Source organism: Macaca mulatta, chromosome 15 (assembly GCF_049350105.2).
Source record: "Macaca mulatta isolate MMU2019108-1 chromosome 15, T2T-MMU8v2.0, whole genome shotgun sequence".
Classification (NCBI taxonomy): domain Eukaryota; kingdom Metazoa; phylum Chordata; class Mammalia; order Primates; family Cercopithecidae; genus Macaca; species Macaca mulatta.
Genome location: NC_133420.1, coordinates 107,537,047 through 107,563,239, shown reverse-complemented (window position 1 = coordinate 107,563,239; position 26,193 = coordinate 107,537,047). Strand labels below are relative to the sequence as shown.

The following is a 26,193-nucleotide window of genomic DNA, read 5'->3' as shown; positions in this document are numbered from 1 at the left end:
TGCTAAAATGGCAACTCTAACCACTGTCTTAATGAAATAATAACAGCCACTAGCACTGGTAAAGAGATTCTAACTTATTCAACAATTTAATCTCCATCTTCTTAGCTGACGAACACGAGCCTCCTGTAAGTGAGATGCTACTGTTTTCCCATGTCCATTTCCAAGGCAAGGACATGGAGGCCCTGCATGGCTCAGTGACTTGCCCTGGTTGGCAGAGTTAGGCCCTGACTCAAGTCTCGGGCACTCTCCCCAGGACCACACTGCTACCTCCACCCATATGGGAAGCCAAGCCTGCTGATATCCAAGGCGCCGACTTTTGAACACTCCCTTTGCAGAAATGGCACAAGCTGGGCCACTCGTTTTTCTGATGCTTCCTCCTTGGAAAGAAAGGAATGGCTGTAGCAGACCTGTCAGCTCTCAATAAGCTCTTTGTGCAAGTAAATTCCAGAGTTTTTATGAACGATGATTATAGCAAGGGCTGCTTTTCCCCCCAGTAGTTATGGTCAAAAGATTGCTGTTTTAGCCATGCCTGGCATTCCTCCAGAAAACTCTTGGATATATGCACTATGAGTTACAGGCTTGTGGATTATTGAACCTAGGAGACTGGAGAAATCAAGAAGCTCTCGATTTTAATGAGTAAATATTTCTTACCCTGTCAAAATCCCTGGTGACACAATTTTTTACTGTTCAAGAAAGTAAACATAAATGTCATTGATCACTGGAAGAAAGGTTATCTTTTTCTATCATATTTCCACAGAGCAAAGTTGTCTGGTTTTTACTTATACATGTCTATCAACATTAACTGGTATGAGGGCACATGTGTAATAAGCTCTCAACATATATATTTGTTAATGAATGAATGAGTTAGTATGTCCTTTAATTTGGAGGCCAAGCAGTCATGTTAGCAAAAGCAACAGAAACAACATGATAACTTCCTCTGGGATAACCCTTCGCTATGGTGGACTCCTTAAAAATTCTAGCACACATAACTGAAGTTAATTGTTTACTGCACTCAGGGAGATCACTACCTTGACCATCTTAGCCACTGAGTGGGGAAAAATAAGTTGGAATATTGATGATATTTTAAGGCTTGGTTGAAAGCAAGTTTTTCATTGCAGGAGTTTGAGATATAGTAGTTTAGGACTGGTAGACACAGCAAGGCAAGAATTTTGAGACAGGAATTTTGAAGAGTCTTGGAGAGAAAATTCATGTGTTACAATTCAATGAAAGGTTCCACAGTATGATGTTCATTCAAATAAATTTTTCCAAAGATATTTGCAACTTTTGTTATTCTGAGCAAGAGGTTCCTGGAGTGGAAGAGTCATGGTGATGAAGACAGAGGAGTAATAAGGTCATATTCATGAAGCCAAATAGTTCAATCAGTTTCACTGACAGCAGGATTTGCAAACCATAGCCCAAAGGCCCAATCTGGTCCATGCCTGTTTTTATAGTTTTATTGGAGCAGTACTATGATCGTTCCTTCAAGTGTTGTCTGTGACTGCTTCTATGCTACAAACACAGAGTTAAATGGTTATGACAGAGACTATATGGCTACGGAGCCTAAAATAGTTACTATCAGGCCCTTTGCAGGAAAAGTTTGCCAGCCCCTGATATGGATGGTAAGCTGTGTGGGAATAGACTGTTTCACTTCTCATTTCTTTTTTACTTTTTCATCAAATTATGTATTAAGCACCTACTGTGTGCAAGGTACCTTTATAGGTGTATGGAATCTAGCACTTAACATGATGAATGCCTGCTCCCATGGAAAAAAATCAGCAAATGATATAAGCCACATAGAAACAAGTGCTATGAAGAAAACTTAAGCATGGAAAGAAGATAGAGAGGTATTAGGTTGGTAGAGGCGGGCAACAGGGACTCTTTGGGATGTGACAGTCAAGGAAATCCTCACTTAAGAGGTAATATTTGAGTAAAAAATCTGAATGGGGCGAATGATGTGAAGATATGAAATAGAGAATGTCTCCGTCTATTTTTTGCTGCTATAACAGAATGTCACAGACTGGGTAATTTATAAACAAGATAAGTTTGTTTGGCTTATGGTTCTTAAGTTTGTTTGGCTTGTGGTTCTTGAGGCTGGGAAGTCCAAGGGCATGGCCCCAGCATCTGCCAGGCCACCTGGTGAGGGTCGTTTCATGGTGGTAGGGCAAAAGGCAGAAATAAGTGCATTAGGCAAGAAAGGGAAGTGGTCTGAACTCAGTCTTTGTATCTCCCATGATAACAATGTGAATCCTGAGCCCTCCTGACCTAATCACCTCTTAAAGTCCCCACCTCTCAATTTCATTCCAATGGCCATTAAATTTCAACATGAGTTTTGGCAAGGACATTCAAACCATAGCAGAGGCACAGGGTAAAGAAATGCAAATATCTGGAGCCCAGAACAAACTTGGTGTGTTGATAATGGTAAGCAGGTCAGTGCGGCTAAAGCAGGGTAAGCAAAAGGCAGAGTGGAAAGAGCTGACACTGGAGAGCTAGCAAAACCAATGAACTAGTAAAGGCTTAGGGGAGGTGGCAGGGTTTGAATTTTATTCTGAATATGATCAAAAGCTAATTGGGGGGTGTTAAGCAAAGGAGGGATGGGATATGATTTACATTTCAAAGGCTCACTGAGGCTGCTTTAAATCATTGACTATAGAGGAACAGAATGGAGGCAGGGATGCAATCACAGGAGAGAAATTGTGCTTAGATTACATGGCAGAGATTGGAGGTGGTGATTGGGCATCAGTGTGAGTTAAGACAAATTTTAAAGGCACAGCTAATAAAACCTGCTAATGAGTGGGACATGGAGTATGAGAGAAAGACAAGAGTCAAAGGTAATTCTGAAGGTTTAGAATTGAATGATCGGGTGAATGATACTGCCATTTACTGAGATATGCTGAAGACTTAAAGGCAAGGAAGGATGAAATTAAGAGATCTGTTTTGTTCTTGCTAAATTTCACTTGCCTGTTAGACATTCAAATGAAGATGTCAAGTTGACAGTTGGATATGAATATGTGCAAATGGAATAGATTGGGCATAAGATCTAATTTGGGATTCATCAGCATATGGATGGTATTCAAAGCCATGGAATTTGCTGAAATCACCCAGGGAATGACTACAAATTAAAAAAAAAAAAAAAGGCAGGGATGATTACTAAACCCTAAGGCTAGTGGTGAGTTGGAGCTGGCTCACCACTGACCCTAGGGTTTAGTAATCAGCCCTTGTAATTGAGCACGTCTCTTCTCAACTCCCCATTCAGTGACATCATGCTAATAGCTTGGAATCAGCCATAGTGGACATGTTTAAACCATGAAAATTGGCAAACACTACACATCATGGTCCCCCTCCTTCCAATACAAACAGTTATCAAATATTTACCAACCCACCACTGCGTGGGGCTCTCATATTTTGAAGTCATGAAAGGCAGGAAGAAACAGTATGAGAGACTGAGAAGAACTGGAATGCGAAGAGGTAAGAGGAATACCAGAGTGTGGTGTCTTGACCCAAGGTCAAGACACAACCATGTGTTCTTTCTATTTTCTCCCTTCTCCAAGGTTTTCAGCTCTTGGAGTTGATGGAACATATCACATTATAGAGAGTGTTTAACTCTCTAGCCTATCCTTCACCTAAAGACTTTAACTCATTCGTGTAAACCCTGATACTCTGGAGAACCATTATATGAAAAATATTTCCGTGAATTTTAATTGGAAAATTATGATGTGTTCTACCTCAACCAAAGCAAGATACCTAAGCAATTTCCAGAGATAGAAAATACATCAATTGACCATTGAAAGCAAGTTTAAATAAGTAATAGAGCATAAATGGAAAGTAAATAAATACAGACTATACATCAAACGCAAATTAATAAAGAAAAATCTTGGGAACAGGTGGTGAGTGGTAGAGGAGGGTGGGTGAAAGTCACTGGTATGTGCATTTTTTCAAGCAATTTTGTTCACATATTTTTCAACCTCTTGTGGCTCATGGTTATCTAAATATGCATATAATCTTTAAAAAAGGTAATAGCACAGAATAACACATTTAGAACTAAAGAAAGGCTAAACACAAGATTACTCTGAAACACACAGTAATAATATACATGAATAACAACTCTGAAGAATCCTAGAAGATACCACCCATTCGTTCCTCTTGCTTGGCTCACTTATGCAAAGCAAAATATGTAGGCTTGTTCAAACATGGTGCACAGTGATGTTATCTGACTAGAAATTGTTGTGTCAAGTGAATTAATGAGTGTGTCTGTCTAAAACCATAATGGCAAACGAGCAGTTCTCATTGAGTATGTAGTTATTGTGTTTGGGGTGAAAACGTATTATATTCAGAAAAAGAAATTGTTCATAAACTGCTAAAACCATTGTGCTGAGAAGTCATTAACAGCACAGTTTTTATGGAAGACTAGTCAGCTTTCAATTTTTCTGTCCAAAAGGAAAAATTTCTCTGTTCTGCAGAAAGCAGCAGCACCTGTCAATTCTGTATGTTCTGCTTTTGAAAGGCTTCAGCCCCACAAAACCCATATTGTCATTGTCATTATTATTGTTATAGCTACTGATTATTAGAAGGTAATATGTATCAAGCAAGTTAACAATTATTTTATTCCCCATTATATAGAGGAAGAAATTTAGTTTCATGGGAAAAGAAGTAATTCAAGAAGGGAGACTAAAGCAGTGTCCTCTGAGCAACTAAAATTAAAAGGAGAAATATTTTAAATAATGATTTCCTTAATTGTGCAATTAAAAAACATACTCATGTGCTTCTTGACTTCACACACACACACTGCTTCAGCAGCAGGGAAACACCAGAGCAGAGCACATATTTAGTAAGACTAGCTCTATACAATAGAAATAAATAGATGAGCATGCATCATCCGTAAAAGCCACATGGATGACAATGTCAGTTCAGGGCACATCTTATACTGTTTTTCTGGAGCACAGTCTTCATTTGTTTTCTACTGCTATAACAGAATACCCAGTTTATTAACAATAGAAATTTATTTGGCTTGTGGTTCTGAAGGCTGGGAAGTCCAAGAGCCTGGCACTGGCATCTGGTGAGAGCCTTTGTTCTGTTATCTAATGGCCAAAGGTAAAAGTAAGTACTCAAGACAGAGATAGGGGCCAGGTGCAGTGGCCCATGCCTGTAATCCTAGCACTTCGGGAGGCCGAGGTGGGCATATTGCCTGAGCTCAGGAGTTCAGGACCTGCCTAAAACAGTACAATCAACATGGCAAAAACCCATCTCTACTAAAAATACAAAAAATTAGGCAAGTATGGTAGCATGCGCCTGTAGTCCCAGCTACTTGGGAGGCTGAGGCACAAGAATTGCTTGAACCCAGGAGGTGGAGATTGCAGTGAGCTGAGATTGCACCACTGCACTCCAACCTAGGCAACAGGGAGAGACTTTTAAAAAAAAAAACAAAAAAAAAAAACAGAGATAGGAAATTGGGCTAAACGTATCCTTTTATCAAAATCCCACTCCAATAATAACTAACTTTCTCCTGCAATAATGGCATTCTTTCATTCATGAGGGCTATATATTCATGACCTACTCACCTCCTGAATGTTCTACCTCTTAATACCATCACAATGACAATTAAATTTCAGCATGAGTTTTGGAGGGAACATTCAAACCATAGCAAGTACAAAATTAGCAATGAGGGTTTAGAGATGCTAAGGGACTTACTCTAACCACAAAACAAGTATACAATGTTTCAGTCAATGACGGACAACATTTACAACATAAGATTTTAATGGAGCTAAAAAGGTCCTGTCACCTAGTGATGTAGCCTTTGTAATATTGTAGTGCAATGCATTATTCACATGTTTGTGATGATGCTGGTGTAAACAAACCTACTGTGCTGCTAGTTTTATAAAATATAGTACATCGCACCACTGCACTCCAGCCTGGGCAACACAGTGAGACTCCATTTCAAAGAAAAAAAATAAGTATAGCACATGCAATGATATACAGTACATGATACTTGATGATAGTAAATGTCTATGTTACTGGTTTATGTATTTACTATACTCTACTTTTAATGATTATTTTAGAGTGTACTACTTCTACTTACATATTTTTTAAAAAGTTAACTCTAAAATAACCTCAGACAGGCCCTTCAGGAGGTATTCCAGAAGAAGGTATTCTTTTCATAGCAGACGATAGCTCCATGAGTGTTATTACCCCTGAAGTCCTTCCAGCAGAATAAGATGTGGAGGTGGAAAACAATGATATGGATGATCCTGACCTTGTGTAGGCCTAGGCTAGTGTGTGTGTGTCTTCATTTTTAACAAATAAGTTTAAAAATTTTTAAAAATTCTTAAATAGAAAAAAGTGTACAGAATAAAGATATAAAACATTTTTTGTATAGCTGTAAAATGTGTTTGTATTTTAAGTTAAGTCCTGTTACAAAAGAGTCACAAAGTTAAAAATAACTAAAAAGTTAATAAAATGAAAATGTTACAGTAAGCTAAGGTTAATTTATTACTGAAGAAAATAAATTTTTAATAAATTTAATGTAGCCTAAGTGTACATTGCTTATAAAGTCCACAGCAGTGTACAGTACTCACATTTACTCACCACTTACTCACTGACTCACCCAGAGCAACTTCCAGACCTGCAAACTCCATTCATGATAAGGATCCGATACAGGTGTATTTTTGTTTTAGACAGGATCTCATTCTGTCACCCAGGCTGTGGTGCAGTAGTACGATCACGGCTCACTGCAACCTCAAACTCCTGGGCTCAAGCAATCCTCCCACCTCAGTCTCCCCAGTAGCCCAGTCTCCACACTTGGCTAATTTTTAAATTTTTCTTTTGTAGAGACAGGGTCTCTCTATGTTGACCAAGCTGGGTTTGAATTCCTGGCCTCAAATGATCCTCCTGCTTCAGCTTCCCAAAGTGTTGGGATTACAGGCATGAGCCACGGTGCCTGGCCAGGTGTACCATATTTTATCTTTTATATATTTTTCTGTACCTTTTCTATCTTTAGATACACAAACACCACTGTGTTACAACTGCCTATAGTATTAAGTTTAGTAACATGCTATACAACTTTGCAGCCTAGGATACCATATAACCTAAGTGTGTAGTAGGCCATACCATACCATCTTGGTTTGTGTAAGTTATGCTCTATGATGTTCACACCACAGAGAAATCCCCAAATGAAGCATTTCTCAGAACATATCCCCAACGTTAAAACACGTGACTGTATTTAGTAGAGATGTAAACACAGCGTTCGCTGGCACTGAGGCTTGTTGGCTTTCCTCCCCAGCAGCCAGCCTCTTGCTTCCTGTACACAAGCCACACTCAGGGATTTGTTTCTCCCTCCATGATAGGGATGGCGTTTTCCAGCCAGAATCTCAAGCCGTCTCGTGCTCTGTGTAAGCCCTGGTGCTTTGTCCTCGCTGCAACACTTTCACTTCTACTTCACTTTCATGCTTTGCCTTAGAAACAAATCTCAACCAATTGCTAGAAATCTCCACATTCTGCTTCATGGAATTCCGAACAGAAGACTAGAAAGTTACCTGTTTGTGACTTGGACAGAAGTAAAGACATCATGTATCTTTCCCTCCCACCAACCCCTGTCATCAATAACACAAATAATATTGCTTCCTTCGATTGCAAGGATTATTATTATTTCTACTCACATGGGACCTGATCTTCTGCTTTGAAAAAAGAATGATTCACATCATCTGCATCTTAATGTATTCATTTGCACTGTGTGATTTGCTCCTCTTTTCTCACCCCCAATTCACTGCAAATTGAGAGGATTGCTAACAAATAGCAGTTGCACAAGAAAAAGGAAACCCACGTGTTCATGTTATTTCAAAAGTTTGTGTCATGTCCTTGCGCGTTCCTTAGGTTTGGAGCCGTCTTCATTTTCTTTTATCCGCTCCCACCACCGGCTTGTTTCCCTCTGCTGTAATGCCCAATTTAGTATTTTCCCTGCAACAGAAAACCCAGACACGGCAAAAATTCAAGACGTTCTGAAGAAACACCTGGAAGATACCCTAAACAAAATCAAAAGTGAGAGTCCGTAGATGCAAGCGGCTGCCCATTGGCCTCTCCAGCCACGCCCACAGGGGGAAGAGCCAATAGGAGTCCTCAGCACTGAAATTAACAGGCAGGAAAAACAGCCATTCCTACTCTGTGAGGATGCTATGGAATGTAGTGGAAGGAGTATAAGAGAATAGATTGCAAGACCTGAAAGACCCACATTTTAATCCCAGCTCTTTCACTTTGATCATTGGATTCTTTCATGTGTTTATTTAATAAATATGTATTGAGAACCTACTATGTGCTAAGGTTCTAAATTTCAAAGATACAGGGAGGAACAACAAGATATCTCTACTTTCAAGAAGATTAAGAGTATATTTGAGGTAATTGTTGGTCAATATACTTAACCTCCAAAATACTTACAGAATAAATAATACCTCATAGGTAACAATTAAAATGGAATAATATATATAATATGTTATTTGGTGCCATGGATATGATAAGCAGCCATTATTACTCCTTATACCTCCTCCCCCATTCCTCTGGTTTCCAAGTTTCTCCTTCAGTTATCTAAACACCTCTAAAAATGTCATTAACCCTGATAATGAATGGTATTCCAGATTGGTGTTTGTGATCCTGTGATTTCAAAAGAATGGGTACTTCCTGAAACTGGGCTGGAAAGAGTCTCTCTAAGATCTGACCTCACAGTACACTGAGGTCACACTTCAAACCTCCTACCAAGATAGAAAAGTAACAGTGGAGTAGAGGGGGTTTGGAGAGTGTTTAAATAATTGGGGGAGAAGATGTTATAAAATGTAACTGAGGCAATGCAGTTATTCAGATGTCTCAGCATATAGCACAATCTAGAAGAGAGGCATGTTATACTCTTATTATTTAGTGTTTTTATTTAGTGTTTAAAAACATTTGAAATGATAAGTGTTGTAGATTGACTATGAAATCCAGCAAATGTTTAGTATCTGTGTCCACTAAATTACGGCATGGCCTTAAAATTAAGTAAATGTTTATGTGTAAGTTTCCAAAAGTTAGCTAGCACAGAAATTAATATGGAAGAAAAAAAAGGGAAAGAAAGGGAATTTTGATTCCGAGTTAAAAAATAGATCCTAGAGTTGTTTTCTTTTGCTTCGGGTTTTTACGCCTGCCCACTAACTCTTTAAACACTTTTTAGTATGGATGTGAAACAAACATGCCTTTATATTTACCAAATAAGTAATCTGACCTTCTGCCAAAAAAAAAAAAAAAAAAAAGTAATTGGCTCCTAATAGCCAGGCATAATGCAAAGAAGTACCCATGGGGTGGTTTGTGTAAGTCCCCTGAATTTTCCAGGAAAGAAAACAACCAAGGAAGAAAGAGACTTTTGTTGCAGAAACCTTTGGCCAAATTAGAAACAGATTTAATATTGTGTTCAGGGGGGAATTGTCTAGTCAAATCCAGTCTACTATGCCAGGGGAAGCTTTGAGGTAGGTCACTCAGGACATCCTTGTACTAAAGGGAACACAAAGCAGGGCATCACACAGCACCACACACTAAGGACTTTGAACTGAGCATATGAAAACATTTACCTCTAGATTTAGTTGTAAGTTTTTTACAATGCAATTTTTGTTTCTCAAGTTTGTGAAATTTCATTGCGTCCTGATATTTAGAAGTGAATCTTGTACCAAAAATTGTGTATTGTAAGTTGATAGAAACTCAGTCTGTAAATTTCTTGGGAGATTTAAGGACTTGGTTTAACAAGGCAAGTGCCAAGAAACTTATTTGATAACAAAATTGCACTCTTATCTTCAAGTGTTTTGTTTTATAATCCACAAAGCTACATTCATTACCTTTGGCTTATGGCGTCAAGTGAATTAGTAGGAACCTAGTATAATATGCTTTGATTTTTCAATAGTGTCAGTGTGGTGATATTGCACTGATGATTAGAAACATCCTCTGTTTTGTCAAATGAATTGTCTATTAACATCCATCTGAAATATAGAACTGATTTATTTTTGGGGGGCCCAGCAGTGATTGTCATAGATTGCTGTCCTTATTTTCATTATATATTTCCAAATGAATTGATATTTTTTATTTTAGTTCCACCTAATTTGACAGCAATAGAAGATTTATGTTTGCATGAATGTCTGTGATCCTTTAAGTTGGGCACAATGGCACATTTTTGTCCACTGGAGTTTGAAAGTACAGAAAGAAAGAATTCACCATGGAGGAAAGAAAACAGAAAGGAGGTGTAGCAAGCTCTGTTGCTTGAGTATTCAACATCTATTACTCCTCTCTTCCTAACAAGCTCATATTTTGTTTAAGTCTCTACCTACCAGAGAGGGTGTTATGTTTTCCTCTAATTTGGTCTTGAGGCCTCTCTGAGGAGAGTGGCTATAAACTTTATCCCTGCTTTGACAGGACAGGGCAGGGCAGGGCAGGGCAGGGAAGGGCAGGGCTGGGCTAGAGCAAGGTGCCAGGTGGAGTTCCAGGGGAGGTGGTCGTGGATGTTTACACTGTGCCTTTCACAGGACCCTTTCAAATCCTGGTGCTTAAGTGTCTGACCCACGTCCAGGGGTCCCTCCCACAGGAAACTTGCTTATACTGGCAGATGCCCTTGTGACTCTTGTATAAACTGTGTCCAATTTCTGTCTACAAAGACAGCCAGACTCTAGGAGGGCCCTGACCAGGACAAAAGTTACGTTCGGCTGTGTTGGTCAGACGAAACACAGAGGAGCAGTGTATTACTAACAGATTCCAGAGGGAAGAGGGCAGCACGTCTTGCGGGGCCAAAAGAACGGGGAAAGCTGTCTGGAACATGCACACTTAACCAGCAGGGCGATAGCAAGAGAGAGAGGAGGAGACCTTTGGGCCAAAGCCTTTATTCTGGTCCAGCATGCTACCCAAGCAGGTTTCCCACAATGAGTTCTAATTGGCGGGTTTATAGCAAGCAGGTACGAGGTCCATGAAATCACACTGTGACCGAGAGGAGATCACTGTAGCATATCTGGGCAGTCCACCCACGGTGTGGGGGGTCAGTGGGGTAAGTCAAGTAGGTTGCATCTAGCCATGCCATAAAAAGCTGATCTCCAGGAGGCAGTTGTACAAAGCACATATCTGGATTGGCCCACCTTGAGGAACTGGGAAGAAGTAGAGTTTCGGAGGAATTGCAATCTGTGTCAAAGATGTCTAAGCCCTGCTTCTAGTATGAGAGACTCCAACTTATATTCCAAATGAATGCTGAGACAACATAAAATTAATACAAATTCAGCTTTGCAGACACCGATGCCTCCCAGAGCCCTCTGCCACCAGCCATAGTCAACCCCATCCTGTTCTTCAACATCGCCATCATCGGCGAGCCCTTAAGCACAATCTCCTTGGAGCTGTTTGCAGACAAAGTTCCAAAGACAGCAGAAACTTTCATGCTGTGAGCACTAGAGAGAAAGGATTTGGTTATAACGGTTCCTGCTTTCACAGAATTCTTCCAGGGTTTATGTGTCAGGCTGGTGAGTTCACAAACCATAATGGCACTGGGCAGCAGGTCACTCTATGGGGAGAAATTTGATCATGAGAACTTCATCCTGAAGCATACAGGTCATAGCATCTTGTCCATGGCAAATGTTGGACTCAACGCAAATAGTTCTCAGTTTTTCATCTGCACTGCCAAGACTGAGTGGTTGGATGGCAAGCATGTGGTCTTTGGCAAGGTGAAAGGCGGCACAAGTATCATGGAGGCCATGGAGTGCTTTGGGTCCAGGAACGGCAAGACCAGCAAGAAGGTCACCATTGCTGACTGTGGACAACTGTAATAAAATTGACTTGTGTTTTATCTTAACCGCCAGACCATTCCTTCTGTAGCTCAGGAGAGCACCTTTCCACCCCATTTGCTCATAGTATCCTATAATCTTTGTGTTCTCACTTCAATTCCTTTGGGTTCCATATTTTCCTTATTTCCTTCCATGCCTAGCTAGATTGCAGACCTAAGTTTATGACTATGAAATAAGAAGTAAATAACAACAACAACAACAACAACAAATTATAAGAACTTACAGATGAACACTGTGGCTCATGTCTGTAATCCCAGCACTAGGGGAGGCCGAGGGGGGAGGATCACTAGAGGCCAGGAGTTCAAGATCAGCCTGGGCAACATAGCAAGACCTCATCTTTACAAAAAATAACAAAACTAGCTGGGCATGGTGGCTCATGCCTGTGGTTCTAGCTACTCAGTAGGCTGAGTTGGGAGGATCACTGAGCCCAAGAGAGGTGGAGGCTGCAGTGAACCGAGATCATGCCACTGCACTCCAACCTGGGTAACAAAATGAGACAGTGTCTCAAAAAGGAAAAAAAGAAGTTCACTACAGAAGGTGACTCTATCTTCAGAATTACATCTAAGATCAAAAACGTTTTAGGCTATGACTTCGAGTAAGAAACAGACTTCGCATGGCAACCTAGCACACACATGCATTCTACATAACTTTAAAGAAAATGGAAAAGAAAACTTAATGAAATAATATTCACCTTTGTAATGTACATTATGCTCTGGTATGGTTCTTCTATTTCATTTTCTAATGATGACTCTGATTCACTGAATTTCATTTCCCAGTCAACTAATGGATCATAAGACAAAAACACTGGTTTAAACCTGTCATGTCAGCACCACTCCTCTTAGCAATTTTTCAGTCTTAAAAAAAAACTTAAAAAGTGAATTTATGAATTGGAAAAACTCAATATTAACATGTCAGAAATTTTTTGTATATATGGATAAGCTGATTCTACAAGTTATATGATGGACGAAGGAAAGAGATTAGAGAAAACAATTTTGTAAAAGAAAAACAGATGATAAATTTATACTTATGACTTCAAGACTTACTGTGATAAGCTGCAGTAATCAAGATAGTTTGATATTGGTGAGACATGAAATCACAAACTCAGATCAATGCAACAGAGTAGAGTCCAGAAGCAGGTCCACACAAATCAACTCTACCCATTTTGACTGAGGGACAAAGGAAATTCAAAGAAAGGATGATCTTTTCAATTGATGATGCTGAAAAATCAGACATCCATAAGCAAGAACATTGCATTTCAACCTATGCCTCCTACATTATGAAAAAGCTAACTTAAAATGGAGCCCAGATCTAAATGGAAAACTTAGAACTTTTAGAAGAAAACATAGAAGGAAACTTTGTTAGCTTGGATTAGAAAAGGACTTCTTCAGTATGGCAACCAAAGCACAATCAATGAAAGAAAAAGTGATAAATTTGACTTCACCAAAATTAAAATCTTGGGCCAGGCATGCCTGGCTCATGCCTGTAATCTCAGCACTTTGGGAGGCCAAGGCGGGAGGATCACTTGAGCCAAGGAGTTTGAGATTAGCCTGGGCAACATAGTGAGACCCTGTCTCTATGTGTTTTTCTTTTTTTTAAATTAAAATCTTTTGCTTCATAAAATGCAGCTTTATAAAAATGAAAAGACAATCCACAGGCTATGAAGGATACATGTGCAAAACACATATACAACAAAGAACTCACATCCAGAATATATAAAGAACTTTCAAAACTCAACAGTAAGAAAAGATAAAAGTAAAAACATGGGCAAAAGATTTGAATGAGATCTTTATTAAAGAAGGTATATAGATGGCAAATAAGCACATGAAAGGATGCTAAACTCAGTTTGCATCAGGGAAATGCAAATTAAAACTACAGTAATATACCACTGCACATCTATTAGAATGGCTGACATTTAAAAATGGTAATGTTGAGTGCTGTTGAAGATGCAGAACAATTGTCACTTGTATATAATGCTAGTTCTGTTACAGTGGGTAGCTAGTCAGACATGAGCTGGGCAGGAGAGGGCTCCCCCATTCCCACCAGGAATGTTAGGCGATCATCAAGTGATGGTCAGGTGACTGTTACATTGTTTCTCTAAAATAATAATTGGTGCCAGCTAGCGCCAGGGAAAGGCAGTCTCCCAATAGATAGAAAAAAACTTGAAACATGATCAGCAGCTTCCGGATAAGATCTCAGGAGTTGGGCAAGTGGCCTCAAGCATGCGCACTAAGAGGCAAAATGGTGGCGTTTTACTGGCATATGACCTTCTAGAAGCATTCAACTGGTAAGGGAAGACTACCTCAAGTGAGCACGCATACAACTCCAGTAAACACACTGCACGTGCTGTAGCAGGCCACTGTACATGCAGACAGCCCCCTCCAAGAAAGAATTATGCCAACGGATAAAACCCCAAGTCAGGCTGGGTGTAGTGGTTCACGCCTGTAATCCCTGCACTTTGGGAAGCCAAGGCGGGCAGATCACCTGAAATCAGGAGTTCGAGACCAGCCTGACCAACATGGTGAAACCCCGTCTCTACTAAAAAAAATACAACAATTAGCCGGGCGTGGTGGCGGGTGCCTGTAACCCCAGCTACTTGGGAGACTGAGGCAGGAGAATCACTTGAACCTGGGAGGCGGAGGTTGCAGTGAGCTGAGATGGATGGCACCACTGCACTCCAGCCTAAGCGGCAGAGTGAAACTCCGTCTCAAAAAAAAAAAAAAAAAAAAAAAGTCAAAGGTCAAAGGTCAAACAGTGCCTTTGCTCTCTCAAGTTGCCGGGTTGGCCCTCTTCCAGATGTACTTTACTTCCTTTCATTTCTAATGTAAAGCTTTTTAACAAACTTTCACTCCTGCCCTAAAACTTGTCTTGGTCTTCTCTCCTTCTTTATGCCTTTTGCGTTGAATTCTTTCTTCTTAGGGGGCAAGAATTGAGATTGCTGCCGATCCCTAAATATTTGCTGCCAGTAACAGTAGGAATGCAAAACGGTGCAGCCCCTTTTTGCAGTTTCTGATAAAGCTAAACATACTCTTACGATATGACTTGGTACCATGTCCTATGGTAAGAGTATGTACCACATTTCTATGTATTTACCCCCCAAAAAACCCCATAAATTTATGTTCACATAAACCCATAAATTGATGTTCACTGCCAGGCACGGTGGCTCATGCCTGTAATCCCAGCACTTTGGGAGGCCGAGGTGGGCGGATTACCTGAGGTCAGGAGTTTGAGACCAGCCTGACAAACATGGAGAAACCCTGTGTCTACTAAAAATGCAAAATTAGCCTGGCATGGTGGCTCATGTCTGTAATCCCAGCTACTCAGGAGGCTGAGGCAGGAGAATCACTTAAAACGGGAGGCAGAGGTTGCAGTGAGATCGTGCCATTGCACTCCAGCCTGGGCAACAAGAGCAAAACTCCGTCTCAGAAAAATAAAAAATAAAAAAATACTATAAGCACATACTTATAGCAGTTTTATTCATAACTGCCCCAAACTGGAAATGATCCAAATATCATTGAACTAGAGAATAGAAAAAGTAATTGATCTATCCATATGTGTGAGAATAAACATATGCCACACCAAAATATGACTGTAGGAGACCACAATATGCTACCCCAAAATATGTCTTTTTGGTACATTAAAAGAAAAACCTTAGACAAATTAAATTTAACAGAGTTTAATTGATCAAGCAGCAATTCACAAATTGGGCAGCCACCAAGCTAGGATAGCGCAGACTCGGGGCTGCCTTGTGGTCAAAGATTTATGGACAGAAAAGGAAAATGACGCACAGAAAACGGAAGTGAGGTACAGAAACAGTTGGGTTAGTCACAGCTTAGCGTTTGCTTTGTTTGAAGAGTTGGCCACCTTTGGTCAAATCTTGGTGATTGGCACAAGAATAGTTTACAGTCCACTTACACAACCAGTTATATTAAAGTTCACTCTCTATAGAGAAAGCATTAGGCCAAACAAAATATGTCAGGAGCAGCTTTAGGTTAAACTTGATTTAACAGGCATAAGGATTATTCTAATGATTATTTTGAGAGACTGCACTCACAAGAGAATCTCTAAAGCAGAAGTTACCTTTTTGTAAGGGAAATTTACATCTATAAAGGAAATTTTCATTTGCAAGGGTGTCTCACTCTCTGCAACAGAAAGAGAAGGATGACGAAAAATCACTGGAGGCTCTAATCAATGGAGAAGGCACTGACTTAGACTTGTATCTGCGTTAACACCTTGCTCTTGTTTCCACTTTTCCTGATCACCTCCCCGCCAATAACTGGCCTTCCTTCCACACTCTGCTTTCCTTCCTTTAGGGGATGATGGTATGTCAGCCTGAACCCAAAGCCATCTCTTTGAGATTTACCCGTTTTTCCCTTGGTAGATGGGGAAATCATGTATATATACAAGGTATGCATGTTGATAAACTTCTATTTCTTTTTTCTCTTGTTAATCTACTTTTTGTTACAGGAGTACCTTTCAACTAAGAACAATGAAGGGTGGAGAGAAAACTAGGTTTCCTCACTGGTATGGTTTGCCTGTGTCCCCACCCAAATCCTGTCTTGAATTGTAGCTCCCATAATTCCCATGTGTTGTCGGAGGGACCCAGTGGGAGATAACTGAATCATGGGGATGGTTTCCCTGTTGTGAATAAGATCTGACGGTTTTATAAGGGGAAACCCCTTTTGCTTCGTTCTCATTCTCTCTTGTCTGCTGCCACGTAAGACTTGCCTTTCGCCTTCCACCATGATTGTGAGGCCTCCCCAGCCACTTGGAACTGTGAGTCCATTAAACCTCTTTTTCTTTATAAATTACCCAGTCTTGGGTATGTCTTTATCAGCAGCGTGAAAACAGACTAATACCCTTCCCATTTACTTATGACGGAATACTGCACACCAATAAAAAGAAAAAACTATTAATAAACATAAGCAAAAATGTGGTTTAAATTCAAATGCATTGTGCTGAATGAAATAAGCCAGACCCCAAAGGCTATATGCTATATGAATTCAGTGTGGAAAAGGCAAAGCTATAGGGTCAAAAAAGTAGTCAGTAGTTTCCAGGGTAAGGGCTGGAGGGATGGTTAACTACAAAAGGACAGCCTCAAAATTTTTGGGGATAATAAAACCGTTCTTTATCTTGAACAGTGGTGATTACTACACATTTATCAAAACTCAAAGGCCTACACAATATAAAGTGAACTTTACTAAAAGTAAATTTAAAAGTAAATTTTTTAAATTTAAAATGAAACACAGAGGAAGAGACGGTTCCTTTGTCTGCTTGATGATGTACTGGATGCAATGTCTGGAATAAGGGCAGCCATTTTGTCACTGTGAGGCAGCCAGATTGAGAACAAAGCTAATACCGGCAAGTGGCTAGGCAGAAAAGATGAAAGATCCCGGATATTTAAAGATGTTACTGAGCCCCTTGTTTTCCAATCCTGAGGCCCACTCATCTTTGAACTTATTATGTGAAATAATGATCATTTCCTTTCTGTTTAAGTCATCTTGAATTGGGCTTTCTGTTATTTGCCGTCCAAAGTATCCTGTTCCAGAAGTTCTCAATGACTTTGTTTCAAAAATTGTTTTATCCCCATCATTAAAAAAATAGGGTTTAGGGATCTGTTGAAAGTTTTGAATCATTTACAACTTGTGTTTAGATCCAGCTTATACAGTACCATTTCTTTCTTTCTTCTTCTTCTTTTTTTTTTTTTTTTTTTTGAGGCAGGATCTTGCTATGTTGTCCAGGCTGGACTAAAATTCCTGGGCTCAAGTGTCCTTCCACTTCAGCCTTCTGTGTAGCCGGGACTACTGGCATGAACCACTGTGCCTGGCTACAGCATCATTTCTACAAAATGAAACCCATGATTTTTCATAGACTTATTCCCTCAATTTACATAAAGAATTTTCAAACAGTGTGTTTATTTTGCTTTATATAAAGGATTGGCCTATGACTTGTTGAAATGCAATTTACTGAAATATGTGTTGGGGTTGGCACGTGCCACAGACTGGAAAAAGGTGGCCAAACTTGACCCACAGTTAATCTATTTTCTTTCTTTTGTTCATTTTTCTTGTTTTTGAGATGGAGTCTTGCTCTGTTGCCCAGGAGCTAGAGTGCAATGGCACAATCTTGGCTCCCTGCAACCTCCGCCTCTTGGGTTCAAGCAATTCTCCGGCCTCAGTCTTCTGAATAGCTGGGATTACAGGTGTGCACCACCATGCCCGGCTAATTTTTTTGTATTTTTAGTAGAGACGGGATTTCACTATGCTGGCCAGGCTGGTCTCAAACTCCTGACCTTGTGATCTGCCCACTTCAGCCTCCCAAAGTGCTGGGATTACAGGCATGAGCCACCACACCTGCCCAGTTAATTGATTTTCTTCACAAGTACTTTATGTGTCTTATCTTTTTTTCACAAGAGTCAAAGTGCATTTAATTATAATTAACTTAATTATAATTAAAAAGAATAATGGCATACATGACACTAAATTTGAATAATTTTGAAACCAAAGAGACAATTAATTTCAAATATTTCTTTGACATATACTCAATGTCAGACCCTATGAAGCAGCATCGTTTTGTACGGGTAGTACTGGAGGTTCATTGTCTCATACCAAGGAATCAAGGACATGGACACACGTGGAGTGAGATTAAGAGCAGAGGTTTAATAGGCAAAAGAAAAAGAAAGGAGATAGCTCTCTCCTTTGAGAAAGAGTAGCTCCCACGTGGAACTTCCAGACTAAAACAGAGTGCACTGGATTTTATAGACAGGCTTGAGGAGGTGGAGTCTGATTTATATAGGGCCCAAAGATTGGTTGGACCAGGTTTGTGGTTTACAAAGCATGCTGGGAAGCTGGACACCCCACCCTAGTCTTACTATGCAAATGGGCTTTCCACTTGGCCAGGCCATGTTTTCTGCCCCCTACTGCACACATGGTTGGGAAGGAAAAGGGAAGATGGAGCTGCCATTTTGAATGTGCCTAGTCCCAGGTGGCCTTTTCCTATTGGCACAACTGCCAGCATTCACCCGTGCAAGCTTCTAACCTGCCTTTCTATGTCTGTAGCTCGGTTTTTTAGGCTGCCCTTTGTTAGAAAAGAAAATGATTTGGGGGCTGCTTTTCATTAAAAGGAAAACCTTATGGAGGGCTTCCTTACGCTCACTCTCTGCCTAAATAATTTCTTCCTAACTCCTATATCACCTATGAGATGTAGTAATAAATCTAGCAGTGCCCCAATTCTTATTGAGCATACAGTCAAGTAGGATAGACATTGACCAGGTAATTCCAAATGCGACAAGTATTATAAACAAAAGAAGGACAGGCTGTGTTGGATACATATATCTGGAGTATGAAAATCAGCTCAGATGTCCCAGGAAGAATTCCCCTGGAAGTGACATTTAGGCCGAGACCCAAGGCAGAAGCCAGCAAGACAGGGGATGGGAGAGGGAGGCAAAAAGATGAAAGGATATTTTGGTGCGAGTGATAAGAGGGATCAGGCTGAAGCAAAGACAATTTAAGGCAGCCTCCTTGTTGCAGCTCTTTTCCTTTAGGGAATATTTTCAAAATGCAGTTTTGACAAAGATGTGTTGATTTTAAAATTATTCTTTTTGGGCCGGGCGCGGTAGTTCATGCCTGTAATCCCAGCACTTTGGGAGGCTGAGGCTGGTGGATAACCTGAGGTCAGGAGTTCAAGACCAGCCTGGCCAACATGGTGAAACCTTGTCTCTACCAAAAATACAAAAATTAGCCAGGTGTGGTGGTGCACGCCTGTAGTCCCAGCTACTTAGGAGGCTGAGGCAGAAGAATTGCTTGAATTGAGGAGACAGAGGTTGCAGTGAGCCAAGATTGCACCACTGCACTCAAGCCTAGGCAACAGAGCAAGACTCCATTTCAAAAAAGTTCTCAATAAATAAACAAATAAATAAATAAATTTCTTCTTTTTATTACCAATGATGCCTGCAATAGAGCTTCTTTACTCTTAACCCTGTGGTTCTCAACTAAAGGTACTTTTGCTCCTCGGGACACACTTGGCAAAGTCTGGAGATATTTTTGGTTGTCACAGCTGAAAGGGGGATCTACTAGTATCTAATGGGTGTGGGCCAGGGATGCTGCTCAGCATCCTGCAATGCAGTAAAGCATCAGCCAGCCCAAAACATCAGCAGTGCTGAGGCTGAGAAACCTTGTCCTAATCCCATCTCAAAGTGCCTGCCCCTATATTGCTTTCTACATAGGAGTTCAAATTGTTGGAGACTTTCACTTTTAACTTTATTATATTTTGTGTTTGAATTATTTGTAGATGAATATATATACACATATGATTCATATACATATATATACTATATGAACTTTAAGCAACAGTAAGAATTTTTATTTTATTTGAGACAGTCTTGCTGTCTCACCCAGGCTGGAGTGCAGTGGCACAGTCATGGCTCACTGCAGCCTTATCTCCTGGGTTCAAGCCGTCCTCTCTCCTCAGCCTCTCAAGTAGCTCAGATTACAAGTACACAACACCCTACCCAGCTAATTTTTTTTCAACTTTTTTGTAGGGACGGGGTATCATCAGGTTGCCCAGGATGGTCTTGAGCTCAAGTGATCCTCCCATCTCAGCCTCCAAAAGTGCTGGAATTACCAGCGTGAGCCACCACACACAGCCAAAAAAACAATAAGAATTTTTAAAAAGTCTATTGGAACGAATTCAGTTTCTAAAAGTCTGTCACCTGTCTTTCCAAAAAAAAAAAAAAAAATCCATTATAAAAGTGTAAAAACATCCATTTAATGTATATGTAGTACTGAGTTAAAAGGAAATGATTAGAACTTCACTGAGTTTACTGAAAATTCTTGGCAATATAAACAATCTTTTTTTTTTTTTTTTAATTTTTTGAGACACCCAGTCTCGCTCTGTCACCCAGTCTGGAGTGCAATGGCGTGATCTCCAGTCACTGCAACTTCCACCTCCCGGGTTCAAGCGATTCTCCTGCCTCAGACTCCCAAGTAGCAGGAATTACAGGCATGGACCACCATGCCTGGCTAATTTTGTATTTTTAGAAGAGACAGGGTTTCTCCATGTTGGTTAGGCTGGTCTTGAACTCCCGATCTCAGGTGATCCACCCGCCTCAGCCTCCCAAAGTGCTGGGATTACAGGCGTGAACCACCGTGCCCGGCCTTCTCAAAAATCTTAAAATCTTTGAGTGAGGCTGGGTGCGGTGGCCCATGCTGGGAATCCCAGTCCTTTTGAGGCTGGGGCAGGAGGATCTCTTGAGGTCAGGAGTTTGAAACAAGTCTGGGCAACACAGCTAGATCCTGTCTCCACAAAAAAATGAAACAGATTAGCCAGGCGTGGCGAGTGTGTGCCTATGGTCCTAGCTAACTTGGGAGGCTCAGGCAAGAGAATCTCTTGAGCCTAGGAGTTCAAGGATGCAGTGAGCTATGCTGGTACCACTGCACTCCAGCCTGGGTGACAGAGCAAGATCCTGTCTCAAAAAAAAAAAAAAAAAAAAAAATTCTTTGAGTGAAAAGATCTTGATTTTGGGAAATCAGATATTCAAAATATCACACGAAATATCTTTGCAATGAAGAAACATGACAAACATCAGCAACTTTGACCTCAGCAATGATGGAACAAACACATCGTGGACTTGCTGATATAATAAACTAAAGACACAAAATGGTCATCATAGCTGTTGTAAAATAAAGAATTTGTCTGGTGTTTATCCATGATTTTTGCTATGGAGCTTTTAAAACCCTTGGAATTTATTAAATGTATCACCTCTGAGTTTACGCAAAAGAAGTAACTCAAGGTGGGCCCCCAGATGGCTTCAGGATGCGGACTAGTTATCTGCCAGACCAACCGCATGATTAGAGGATTAGGACTCTCAGCCAACACATCCTCTGGGAAGGGGGAGGGCGCTGGAGACTGAGTTCATTCTGGTGGACAATTGAAGGCAGTCTTCTTCGGAACTATGTCCTTTGCTTGTGGGATCTACGCTAACTCCAGGTGGTTAGTACCAGAATTGAACTGCTGTCCACCAGTGAATGTCAAGATAATAGCCTTTTTACTAATAATACTTAACTTGAATCCAAACACAAAACAATCAGACAAAACAAATTAAGGGCTATTCTGCAAAATAACTGGCTTAGGCTCTTCAGAAGAGGCAATGTCAAGAAAGACACACATACGCACACACACACGCACAAACACACATACACATACATGTGAACACACACACACACAAATACAAAGACTGGGGAAATGTTCTAGATTCAAGGATACTAAGGAAACATAACAACTAAGTGAGATGTGATCTTTAGATCCTGAACTGTAACACCAAACAAAAAACAAGAGCTTGAGGGCTTTGAAGAAGAATGTCCTTGTTTTTCGGAGATACACAAGAAGGAATTAACAGTAACTTGTCATCATGATGCAACTTAATCTCAAATGCTTCAGCCAAAACAAACTAGGACGCAGTGAGAGAGGGAGAGATGGAGAGAGAGGGAGACGGAGAGATGGAGGAGAATGCTAACAAATGGCAAATCTAGGTGAATGGTTGGTCACTGCCTGTTCTTTTGAAATTTTTAAAAATAAAAAGTTGGCCGGGTGCAGTGACTCATGCCTGTAATCTCAGCACTTTGGGAGGCCGAGGTGGGTGGATCATTTGTGGTCAGGAGTTCAAGACCAGCCTGGCCAACATGGTGAAACCCCGTCCCTACTAAAAATACAAAAATTAGCCAGGTAGTAGTTGTGGGCACCTGTAATCCCAGCTACTCGGGAGGCCGAGTCAAGAGAATCGCTTGAGCCTGGGAGGCAGAGGTTGCTGTGAGCTGAGATAGCACCACTGCACTACAGTCTGGGTGACAGAGTGAGACCCTGTCTCAAAAAAAACAAAAAATAAAATAAAATAAAATAAATAAAAAGTTGGGGGGAAATTACTTCATTGAGTGGCCTGCCTCAAAACGTCCTCTGCATCAAAATGCTACCTTGAGCGCAATGTTGGGAATGTACTTAACACCACTCAAATGTACACTTAGAAATGGCTAAAATGGTAATTTTTATGCTATTATTATTATTATTATTTGAGACAGGCTCTCGCTCTGTTGCCCAGAATGGAGTGCAGTAGCCCAATCAGAGCTCACTGCAGCCTCGACCTCCCAGGCTCAAGCAATCCTCCCACTTCAGCCTCCAGGTTAATTGGGACTACAGGTGCATGCCACTATAGCCAGCTAATTTTTTTTGTAGAAACAAAAGGTCACCATATGGCCCAGGCTGCTCTCATGGGCTCAAGAGATTCTCCTGCCTCGGTCTCCTAAAGTGCTGGGTTTATGGGCATGAGTCTCCATGCCCTATCAAATTTTATGTTTATTTGATCACAGGTTTTTTTAAGGCTGTGTCAAAATGTCTGCATTCAATCTTATTCTCTCCCCACAGGAGAAGCAGTGATGCAAGGCCCAAACAGTGAAGTTCTGTTGGACAGGCACAGAGAAGGCCAAAAGCCGAGGCCTGAAAGGGACACGAGCCACATCAGGCACAGCTGTGAAGCCACAAAGGTTTACGGCAGCCGACTGACTGGATCAGGACCCTGCTTTTCTAGATCATTCCAGCCGGCCGCAGTGCAAGCTGCTTTGGCATGGCGTCCATCTCCTCAATGGCCTAGTGTGTGGACCTTCCTCTCCGCCCTGGTGGGCACCTGGCCAGGAAAAGTTTTCTGGTGCCAGTTCTAACACAGGGGACCCAGGTGTCTGGGACATTTTTATTTTGTCTCGGTTTTGAATGGAAAAGCGAGTGAAAGAACAATGTGGGCACAAGTCCAGATAGATCATGCTGCTGGCCTGGCAGCTCCTGGAGGAGCCTCCTGAGGCTCCAGTCCAGAGATGAGTTCTCCAGGGAACAGGCCTGGCAGGGGCTTCTGTTAGCCCAGCCCCATGGTCAACTTGAAAGTGGGAGGTGGCAAGAAATACCGTCACCAAACGTTGCTCTTTTTGCCTTTCCTTGCCTGCTGGGGTTCTTTGTAATTGTCCAAGTTGCACATTTTCTTTTTAGCATACTCCACATCAATAATGGACCCATTTCAGGAAAGGTAGAATTTTTACACATTTGTTTTCAGTCCCATATTTGTCAATCTAAAGCTTGTGTTCCCTTCCCTGTCCTCTCCTTTTCTCTACTCTCTTCTCTCTCTCTCCCCCACTTCTCCTCTCACCTCCTGCCTCTCTCGTTCTCTTCTTTCTATTGCAGTAAAATATACATAATTTACCATTTTAACTATTTTTAAGTATAAAATTCAGTGGTAATAAGTACCCCTTTCTTTTTAATTTAAACTAGTTTATTTTCTTGTTTGTTTTTTGTTTGTTTGTTTTCCGAGACAGAGTCATGCTCTGTCACCCAGGCTGGAGTGCAGTGGCGCAATCTTGGCTCACTGCAACCTCCACTTCCTGGGTTCAAGCGATTCTCCTGCCTCAGCCTCCCGAGTAGCTGGAACTACAGGCACCTGCCACCATGCCCGACTAATTTTTGTATTTTTAGTAGAGACGGGGTTTCATCATGTTGGCCAGGCTGGTCTCAAACTCCTGACCTCCTGATCCACCCGCTTCGGCCTCCCAAAGTGCTGGGATTCCAGATGTGAGCCCCCGCACACGGCCTAATTTAAATTAGTTTTTAAAATTATTATTACAAAAAGAATTTCATGAACATGATAAAAAAAAATGTGAACACTAAGGAAGGAGCCAAATGAAAAAAAGATTCTCAGCGCTACCCTATCCTCCCACAAGATACATTCCTTGTGAAACCTACATGGAACATTTTAATGGACTATCCACTGGCAACACAAATGGATTCACAAATCTATTCACTCTCTCCTTAAGGGTTAGGGGACTCAGTCCTCAGGGCAGTGGTTACGTTTCCTACCTGGAGGTGCAGGCCAGGTTTCCTTACATACCCATGCACATGTGTGCCTGCAAGCGCGCACACACACACACACACACACACACACACACGCATGTTTTTTAAATAACTGATTACATGTATATATACATACATATCTTATATTCCTATAATAAGAGTGACATTCATACTGCTCCATACCTTGACTTTTTTTACTTAGAGTACATCTGCCCCATAACCATCCCAACCCACACACACATTACCCTCATCCCCTCCTTTAAGGTTTTAGTTCAACACTGTTTCCTACCTGCAAATGCTTCAACAGCTCTCTCCTCCCAGGTGATTCTACGAAGCCATCAAGACCTACCTCGTATTCTGTATTCTCCAAGCATTTAGTGCTTCTATATGCCAATTTACCAGATAACGATACAGGAACCATCACAGCTCAGTGGAAAGGAAGGCGAACTCTTGATTAAGTCAGCCAGGAATCTCCTTCTCAGCTCAACCTCTAACTAGTTGTGCAAGGGGCTTATGGAGGTCCGCTTGGACATTTTTCTAAATTCCTCTGGACCTACTTTCTTAAATAAAACTTTTTAAATAAAAAGGAATAATTATCGGCCAGGTGCAGTGGCTCAAGCCTGTAATCCCAGCACTTTGGGAGGCCGAGACGGGTGGATCACGAGGTCAGGAGATTGAGACCATCCTGGCTAACACAGTGAAACCCCATTTCTACTAAAAAATACAAAAAACTAGCCGGGCGAGGTGGCAGGTGCCTGTAGTCCCAGCTACTTAAGAGGCTGAGGCAGGAGAATGGCCTAAACTCGGGAGGCGGAGCTTGCAGTGAGCGGAGATCCAGCCACTGCACTCCAGCCTGGGTGACAGAGTGAGACTCCATCTCAAAAAAAAAAAAAAAAGGAATAATTATCTTGAACACGATGTTGTTTTTACACACGTTATACATATGTGTTAAGTATTTGTGTTAGTCATGGTTCTTCAGAGAAACAGAACCAACAGGATGTGTGTGTGTGTGTGTGTGTGTGTCTATACACTGTGTATACTGTGTGTGTGTGTGCATGTGTGGGTGTGGGTGTGTGTGGAGAGGGGGTGCGTATACAGTTAGCCCTCTCTGGGTTCCACATCCAACTGCAGATTGAAAATATTTGGGGGAAAAAAAAAGTGGATAATTGCATCTTTATCTAACATATATAGACTTTTTTTCTGGTCATTATTCCCTAAACAATATAGTATAACAACTATTTACATAGTATTTACATTGTCTTAGGTGTCAATCGAGAAAAATGACAAGTCTCAATCATTTTAAGAGGTTTATTTGCCAAAGTTAAGGAAGGGCGTCCATGACACAGCCTCAAGAGGTCCTGAGAGCATGTGCCCAAGGTGGTCGGGGCACAGCGTGGTTTTACACATTTTAGGGAGACATGAGACGTCAATCAATGTATGTAAGAAGTATATTGGTTCTGTCCAGAAAGGCGGGGACAACTCAAAGCAGGGAGGGGGCTTC

The 26,193-nt window shown here is 41.1% G+C and overlaps 1 long non-coding RNA gene across 1 annotated transcript in view; it reads right to left on the bottom strand.

The window, feature by feature from the left end:
- Nucleotides 1-10,855: 10,855 nt before the first annotated feature.
- LOC106993801 (uncharacterized) overlaps nucleotides 10,856-26,193 on the bottom strand; it is a 34,165-nt gene continuing 18,827 nt past the window's right edge. The window contains exons 6-9 of the long non-coding RNA XR_013404892.1: nucleotides 15,894-15,955; nucleotides 12,860-12,982; nucleotides 12,508-12,596; nucleotides 10,856-11,792 (exon numbers count right to left, since the gene is read on the bottom strand). This is a non-coding gene — a long non-coding RNA (uncharacterized LOC106993801). The remainder of the gene's footprint in view (nucleotides 11,793-12,507; nucleotides 12,597-12,859; nucleotides 12,983-15,893; nucleotides 15,956-26,193) is intronic.